General features: G+C 42.6%; 1 non-coding gene across 1 annotated transcript; it reads right to left on the bottom strand.

Annotated features, from left to right (window-relative positions):
- Positions 1–994: 994 nt before the first annotated feature.
- Trnad-auc (transfer RNA aspartic acid (anticodon AUC)) lies at positions 995–1,067 on the bottom strand. Its single transcript has one exon. It is a non-coding gene; the product is annotated as a tRNA-Asp (tRNA).
- Positions 1,068–8,985: the final 7,918 nt, after the last annotated feature.

Here is an 8,985-nt window from a genome sequence, read left to right as displayed (position 1 = left end):
CCTCAAGTCAGCCTCTGCTACTTGATTGGAAACTCATTTAGAGCAAGGGACCATATTCTTGTTTTATCCCCTGTACTTAGAATAGGACCTGGTGCATAGTAAACCCTGGTAATACTTCTATTTTGGGAGGATGGGTGCCAGGGACTGAACTCAGGGACACTTGACTACTGAGCTACATCCCCAGCCCCATTTTGCATTTTATTTAGAGACAGGGTCACTCTGAGTTGCTTAGTGCCTTGTGTTTTGCTGAGGCTGCCTTTGAACATGAAATCCTCCTGCCTTACCTTCTGAGCAACTGTGATTAGAGGCATGTGCCACCATGCCTGTCTTCTCAATAATACTTCTTAATGAACTATTGCATGCTGTATCTGTGTCTACGATATCTTTTGCAACTTACTATTCTTCAGTGTGCTTTTTCTTTTCTTTCTTTTTTTTTTTTTGGTATTGAGGATTAAACCCTGGGGCACTCTACCACAAAGTCACATCCCCAGCCCTTTTTATATTTTATTTTGAGACAGGATCTTGCTAAGTTGCTAAGGCTAGCCTCAAACTTCCAATCCTCCTACCTCTGTCTGCTCCACAGTGTACTTTCTTGTAAGTGCTAATACACTTACAAGAAAGTATGAGGATAGAAGGCATTTCCCATTCTGGCAACAGAAAACACACCCTTCTGTGTAGTAGCCAAGGCCCACTTAGTAACTGCCCTTTTGTACAGCTCAGATGTTGCCTCGGGGAAGTGGAGTGGATCACAGTCAGGAAGCATTTTGGTAATCTCTTTTGGGGGTGACACACCAGCAGAGACACAGGAAACCTGGCATGGATCATTTACTGGGCCTTCTTACCTAGGACGGTAATTAAATTTCTGTGCCATGAGCGCAAATATCGTTGTTCTCCCACCTATCCGTCTTCCTTCCTTGTTTCTATTTTTTAAATTTTATTTTTAGGGGATGCATAATAATTTAACATATTTATTGGGTACATTGTTAATTCTTTTTTGGAGTGCTGGGGATTGAACCCAGGGCCTCATGCATGATAGGCAAGTGCTCTACCACTGAGCTACAACCCCAAAACCCATCCTGATGTTTTGATGCACATACACATTGTGTACTAATCAAATCAGGGTATTTGGCCCATCCATCACCTCATATATTTATCATTTATTTGTAGTGAGAACATTCAGACTCCTCACTATTTAGAAATATTTGATATTATATCATTAACCATAGTCACCCTGCTGTGCAATAGAACTCAAAGACTTATTTTTTGCTTTAAAACCATAGCTCTGTCTCGATCATTCAGTCACTTTCTATCCCTCCCTGTCCTCCACACTACTCCAGCTTTTGACAATCACTTTGTTTCTCTTCCCTTCTTTGAGATAAGCTTGGGCAGATTACCTGACTCATTTCGACTCTTTGATCTGCTACTCTGACCTCCTTTTCCTGCTTTTCTAAGACTTCAAGCAAAAGCAGTAGTTAAGAACATTATGTTCCAAGTGATTGGCTCTGTGCATGGCACCTTTGGAACTTCAGATTTATGGATCAAGTTGGGCAAGTTTCATGCCACCTATTTTTACAGATAAGGAAACTGGGGCACAGAGAAGTGAAACAGTTTGTCAAGGTAAAGGCCTGCTCCAGAAGTAGTGTTCCAAAGCGCTTTGTTGGGCTGTGTCTCTACTGCACACTATTCTGTTCCCACAGCAGCACCATCCCCAGCTCGATCCATGGGAGTGGAGGGGGGGTGGCTTACTGCCCTTTGTATTCTCAGTATCTGGCAGAAAGCACAGGGTCAGGAGCAGATACTGTCTGCCTGTTGACAAGGTGGATTAAAAGCACACTTTATGACACTTCCCCAGGCTTCCTCATGCAGCTGCTGTTGGACAAGTTCCCTCCTAACCTGGCTGAGGGTGGGATGGTGTACACTTGGTTAGAACTTTCCTGGAAAGCAACTAGGCAATATTGCCCTCCAGCAAAATGTGCTAACCATGGGACCAGAGCATTTTTATTTCTAGGAATTTGTCTTCAAGTTAAAAAAAAAATTACATATGTGTGTGCAACAATGTATATACGATGTTTATGGCAGTGTTGGCTATCACAATGGAAAACTCCAAACCATCTTAATGCCTGACTATAAAAAAATTGGGTAAATAGCTTATGGTACATTTCTCTGATGAAGCATTTAGCAACCAGGAAAATATCAATCTTAATGCATAAAGTGGTTACCCCTGGAGAAGAGGAAAATGTATCCTTAGGAATACATGGAAAGCTCCAGCCGTGTTTGTAATGATTTCTTTCTTGAGCTGAATATTTATTATCTCATGCTTTCCCTCCTCCTCCCTGGGGGCCTCATGCACACTAGACAAGCACACTACCACTGAGCTGCATCCTCAGTCCTATTATCTCATTCTTTGTACCTCTTGATATGTCTAAACTATTAAGTAATTAGGTGAAAAATGGAATAAAAAAAAACGTGTTTAGAATACTTAGTGATGTGTCACAATAATCATAAAATATTATGCCTAAGCAAACAGGTTGTAATAAATAGTACAAACAATATCATGCCGATTTTCTAAATCAGAGCATGTATTTAGGTATGAAAGAAACCCATTAAACCTTAAATTGTGTTTATACTTGGACAGTGTGGTTTCAGGTGATTTCCATTTCTACATTCAAACAGTATTATTTTGCACAAAAAAGTAATACTTTTTCACTTGCTGACTTTCATCTCTTACTACTTTCTGCTTTCTAATTTCCTCAGCAAGAAACTCCAGAATGATTTTCCACTTGTCTCTTACTTTGAATCTACCCATCCAGGGATTTGATTTGATTTTTTGTTATTCACATTTTCTTAATCTTCTCCTTTGTTCCTGGCTAGTCTCCACAAGATTTTAGACCTTATTTTTTGTCATGTAGCAAATGCACTTGGTCATGGGGTTATCCACACACTGACCTGGTGATGTTGAAAACCCTGAGTTTTATTTTTAAGCTCCAATCTGAGTTTTATTTTTAAGCTCCTTGTTGATATAAGTCACAGGGTTTGGCAATAAATTGCTTGTGATGGGTCAAGGATGGTAATAAGCTGCAAATTGACTTTATAACTTCATGCTAGTGAGGTGCATTGGGATACTCAATAGTTCTGTCCCATCACATCCAAAAGGTGATTAAATATTAATGGACTAGAGTCCCTCCCTGGGTGTGAATTCATAAAGGGGAAGAATGTGTATACAGGGTCAAGCAGGCGAGCCTGACCAGTCTTTTCTTGAATTCATTCTGATGGAGAACAGTCTCAAGATATTGAGTGACAGTGTGAGAGCTCATGACCTTGACCTCGGAAGGTTTCTTTAAGAAATCAAAACTGGAAGAAAGACATTGAGGTGACAGGAGAGGCCCTGCCACTCCACTGGAAATTTAAATGGTTTCCTGAAGAAAGAGAAACAGCAGAAGTCAAGTTCATTTGGAGTGTTTTAGCATATGTTCTGAATTTGGAAACATTGTACAGAAGGAATGCAGGGAAACAAGATTTTTGCTGCATTGCTTAGGAAATGTGTGGGGAAGTGTTTATAACAGGAGGATTCAATTATAAGAGCTTTGTGTTCTTTTCTTATGACTATATCACTTTTTTTCCTAGGCCAGAATGAGTAGATCAGAAAGTTCCGGATGAATGGATTAACGAACTGATCAAATCACCTATGTGGAGGTTTATCTCCTGCCTCCTGTGTAGATTCATCAAGATGTTGGTGGTTGGAAGTGACAGAAACAACTTTGGTAAAACCAGAAGGGACTTTATTGGCTGCTGTGATTGAAAAGGCAAGTGGGTAGTGCTATGTCCATCATGGCTGGATACCATGGCTCCCACAATGGGATCAGGAATCTGTCTTCTTCAGTCTCCTGGCTTTGCTTTCTCTTGAGTTGGCTTGATTCTTAATTGGACACTCCCTTAAAGGCAGCAAAACTGGCCTAGAAAAAGTAAGTTAAGTAACTCAGCAGAAAGCAGGTTTTTCTCAATAGCTCTAGGAAAAGTCCAGCTCTGAGACTCACCTGTCTGGTCTGCCTACCTTGGCTCAGTCAGTGTGCACAGGCAAACGGAATGTGTTCTGTGCCCACCTTGAACTAAGGAGATGTGTCAATTCCATTGAAATGACATTGACTACCAAGGGGAATGGAGGTCTCTCAGAGACCCATTGGGATGTCATCCTTAGAAAGAGAAATAGTAAAAGAAGGAAGGTAATGATGTTGCTGGATAGTCAATAGCCTCAGACGTCTACACCTCACCAGAAGTCCATGCTTCTGAAGATAAACACAAAGGCTACATCCAGAACTAGTTTGCTAACAACACTACATAACACTGAAAGACCCTCCATCTCCCTGTCCAAGGAAAAACGCACGAGACACTGGCTGCAAAAACAAGAGGCAATTTATTGATACACAGGCGCCTGTGGGTGCTCAGAAAAACCTCAGCCAGAGCTTTGGTGAACTGGCACACTGGGCTTTGGGGTACAGGTCTTTTATAGGATAGAGGGGCAGCGTTCGTGCATGCGGTAAGCAACAGGATTCTTATTGGTTATTTTGAACCCAACATATGAGTTACCTAAAGGGCAAAGTTTTTTTTTTTTTTTTTTCACTTTATGTTCCCGGAAAAACCACATGACAGTCACATATTTGCACTCTGCTTTTTCTGTTTCTGCTTATCAGTTCCTGTTTGCTCAATTCTGCCCTGGGACACAGTTACCCCGTTCTTTTCCAACCATCCAGTTCTTTCTTAATTGGTTACACTTAACTGATTATCGGAAAAACACCTCCGGGGCTTGCGTGGGTTTGTAACATGCCCTGATGGTTTTGTAATTGGGCCTGGGTTACTGGGCAAGGGTCTTTAAACACCAAAGTACAAAAAGATTGCCTTAGTTGGGAAAAGAAGGTCAAGACCCTTATTCTTTTCTGCTATAATTTTTTCTACAATGACTAACTCTTTAGCCACGAATCTGTTACCAAGGGCTTATTACCATAGAAACTCCATTTGAGGTGACAATTAGAATCTGTTGTTATCATTGGAATGTCATCATTTCATCAGGAGTTGCTAACAATGGTGCTCTTTTGGTTTTTCCATGCTTTCCTATGGATCTTCACATTGTAATCACTTCCCTGAGGTCATGGCCCACATCAGCATACTACCAGGAAGCTACTTAGTGGCTTGTCAGATGTCTGCTTGGTTCTCCCAACTCTCCTTCCACTGTAACAGAGGCCCCTGAGGTGCACACATAAAGAAAAAGCTGGTGAGGATGATTCTGGGTTTGGCAGCCCAAGAAATATATTCTGGAGCTCCAATGTACTGGTCAAAAAGAGATCCTTATTCCATGTAGAGATTACATGCAAAGTGTGCAATAAGGAAACGAAAATACTCCATATTTCATAATTTCTGCTTGTGTTGTCTGAACAAGTTAACTTCAAATGCATTAAATGCCCACCATGTGCTCTCCATGGAAAAGGACCAAGAAGTTTGTTTCCTTTAAACCCTTTTCAAAAAAATTGTCCTCATGTTGATGAACACTGGTCTTCCATTTGTTTTACATGAAGAGAAAGATCTCTATAGGAATCTTCCAAATAAACAATTCTAGTTTGGCAGAGCACCGCACACACGCCCAGATGGTGGGCAGCTTTGGAGCAGTGGTGGCAGCAGCAGCAGCGGAGGACTTCCGACTGAGCCCTCCCCAGCCAGCAGCTGCCCCGACCCCCCCACAATGGCACTTGCCCATCTGTCCCCACCCCTGCCACCCAGCCCCAGGCCCTGCTGTAGCTGCTCCCTGCTAGAGTTGCCAGCCCCTGAGCCCCCTGCGGTCCCTCACCTTCCTCTTCCCGATGTGGCCCCTGGCTTCCTAGCCGCCTGCCACCAACCTGCTGGCCTCCACGTGGGTGGAGCTGGAGGAGGCCCTGCTGCCCACGGGTGCAGAGGGGGTCCAAAAGGGCAGCATGCTCAGGTTGTGGCGGTGGGGGGAGAGGGGTGCGTGCAGGTGGCGGGGGGGGGCAGCGACAAGGCCCACAGTGGCCCCTAGCTTTAGAGCAGCTGCAAGAAGAACCAGCCTGGCAAGTACAGCCAGCTAGTGGCAGAGATGTCTGCAGGCTGGGCGAGCAGCGGCTCCTCGCTAGCGTGCATGTAAGCAGAGGCCAGCAATGTGGAGGAGTTTGACCAGCAGAATGGCTGCACCTACCTCAAGTACTCAGTGCATGCTGGTGCAGAACAACTTGCTGCTGCAGGTCAAGGGCACAGGCGCCACCGGCTCCTTCAAAAAGCTGGCGGCCAGCTAACAGTGCGCCCTGCGCCCCCGCCTGCTGCACACAAGTCCAAGAAGCCGGCCTTGTGCCCTGGAGACCCCTGACCTGCAAAAAATGCCGCAGCCAACAAGCAAGTGTCCCAAAGGCCGCCACTAAAAACAAGGGCAGCTGCGGTGGCAGCAGCAAGGCCAAGAAGGCAGCCAAGCCCAGCTTTCCCAAGGTGGCCAAGGGCTGCAAGTGAGCACGCCAGCCCCACAAGCTACAATGTCGAGGGGGACCATCCCCTGTGGGGCCACGACCTCCCCTCCCCTCCCCCACGTGCCACTGTGGCATCCCCTCCCCCACGCGCCACAGTGGCCTCCGCTCCCCTCCCCCATGCGCTTTGAGGAGGCTTTTGAAACAGCCCAGGTGATGCCCTGATTGGCTCTGGCCCTTGACAACATCCGTTGCCATGGTTACTGCCCCACCCAGGCGCCAATGGGCAGGGCCCAGGTTGGCCAGCTGCTGCAGCAGCCAGACCTGGCCTTCTCCCTCTCGCCGCCTCTGGGCTCCGGACAATCGCTCTGGGTGCAGCAATAGCTCAGGGTGCTGGGCAGCGCAGCACTTCCCACCCCAGCCACAATAAAAGATTGTTGACATTTGCAAAACAAAAAAAAGAAAATTCTAGTTTAGACAGAAGGATTTAGAAGTGGAACATGGTGGCACATGCCTGTAGTCTCAGCAGCTCTGGAGGCTGAGACAAGAGTCTCTCAATTTCAAAGCCAGCCTCAGGGATGGTGAGGCAATAAGCAACTCAGTGAGACCCTGTCTCTAAATAAAATATAAAATAGGGCTGGGGATGTGGCTCTGTGGCTGAGTGCCCCTGATTTCAACCCCTGGTACTCACCCCACAAAAAAAAAAAAAAAAAAAAGAAGGATATAGAAATGTGTATCTTCTTTTAGCAAGTCACTTTTGAATAGTTTTTAGTGCTAAAAATTAACCAATGTGCTGACATTTTTATATATTTCCTATTTCATTGTCTCTGAGATGCCATCACCTTTAAGACACTTAGAACATTCTTATTCTATGTACCACTCAGAAGAAAAATTGCCATGTGGTTACGACATGCCAATTTTAAGATTCCATCCATCTCAGATGTGCATCTTAAAAATCAATGAAATGCCTTAATTATAAACCACAGAATTGTATCGTAAAATTTGTTTTTCTTCCAGTTAACTCTTATGTCTCTCAAATGTAAAACTCCATAAAGGCATGTATGTTCTGCCCATTTGACAAAATATCCACCATGATTAGAAACTGGGACTTTTTCAATATCTTTGTAACTCATTATTTATTTAGTTTACTTTGGAACATGTGAATATGAAAAAAAAGTAATGATTTTTAACAGTATTTTTAACAGTACTGATGTCTTTTACTCTGGGAAATTTTGCTTGTTCAAAATGATAAAAATTAATTATTTTCAATATGGCTGACTTCTCAGGTCAAAGAGATTCAATATATCTCTAGATAATTGAAAATATAATCTTTTCAGAGAAGTCTTTAGTTACATGTTTGTTTCCATAGCACCTTTCAATAGTAATAAGCAACAAACACCTTACAAGATTTTTAAAAAGTCAAAATAAACATACTTTTTAGAGTTAAACAAGTTGAAGAAATTTTTGTTACACTGTAGATAGCTTGAGTTAAACTCTATTTTAATTTTTCTCTATCATAACTAGCAGTGTTTCAAATGAAAAGATAATTTGTAATGAGTCATACCATGAGGACTGGTATATGTACATCTATCTACTTTTTCCAAATTTGCTAATATTTACACCATTAAGTAGAAAGGGTTATTTTAAAAGTGATTACAGCTGGGCATGGTGCTGCTTGCTTGAAAATCCCCACAATTTGTGAGGCTGAAGCAGAAGAATTCCAAGTTTGAGACTGCTTCAACAGCTTCAGAAGATCCCATTTCAAGGGGAGAAAGGGCTGGAACTCAGTGGTAGAGTGCCTGTGGGTTCAATCTGTAGTAAGTAACTCACCCCCCAAAGTGATGACACGGATGTATATTCTACTCAACTCAGACCTGCTATCATACACACTGCTGTCACTTCCCAACTCTGTTCTCACATCAAATTGCTAAAATGATACTAGTGTTTAGATGTTGACATTTCTAATGTTAATTCCCATTAAACACAAACACAACCTTGCCATCCAAGATTCTAGAATAATTGACAAAAATGTCACTAACCAAAATCATGTCCTTTTTTATATGTCAGACACTTCAAAACAAATAATTTTTCCAGAAAGAGATTTTTTGTCACTCTTTCCTTGTTAATATTAAGTACATAACGGATATGTTTTAATAATATTCTCAAAGAGGCAGAACAGTCCTTAAGGAAAATTTTTAGTTATCAAAGAGATTGGGGGACACTCAATTTAGTGTTTGGGGGCATTTAGTGTTTGGGGGCCAGGATCTAGGCTTCACACAATGCTTGATTGAGATGGATCTATATAATCAATATTCATCCTGGTCACAAAAATTTTGATCTTAAACTGGTTTAATCAAGCCCACTTAAATGAGCATTACTTTAAGACACAATATGTAAAAGTTTTTATAGGAAACCCCACCCCCATCTCTTGCATCTACTTATGTAAGACAAAGTAGTAAGGGGTGTTTCAGGAGAATAAGAAAACTAAAAATTAGTGCTAATTTCTCCACACTATACATTAACTCAA

The sequence above is a fragment of the Callospermophilus lateralis genome, chromosome 9, assembly GCF_048772815.1.
Source record: "Callospermophilus lateralis isolate mCalLat2 chromosome 9, mCalLat2.hap1, whole genome shotgun sequence".
Classification (NCBI taxonomy): domain Eukaryota; kingdom Metazoa; phylum Chordata; class Mammalia; order Rodentia; family Sciuridae; genus Callospermophilus; species Callospermophilus lateralis.
The sequence above is the reverse complement of the archived record's forward strand: the minus strand, read 5'-3'. Positions and strand labels throughout refer to the sequence as shown.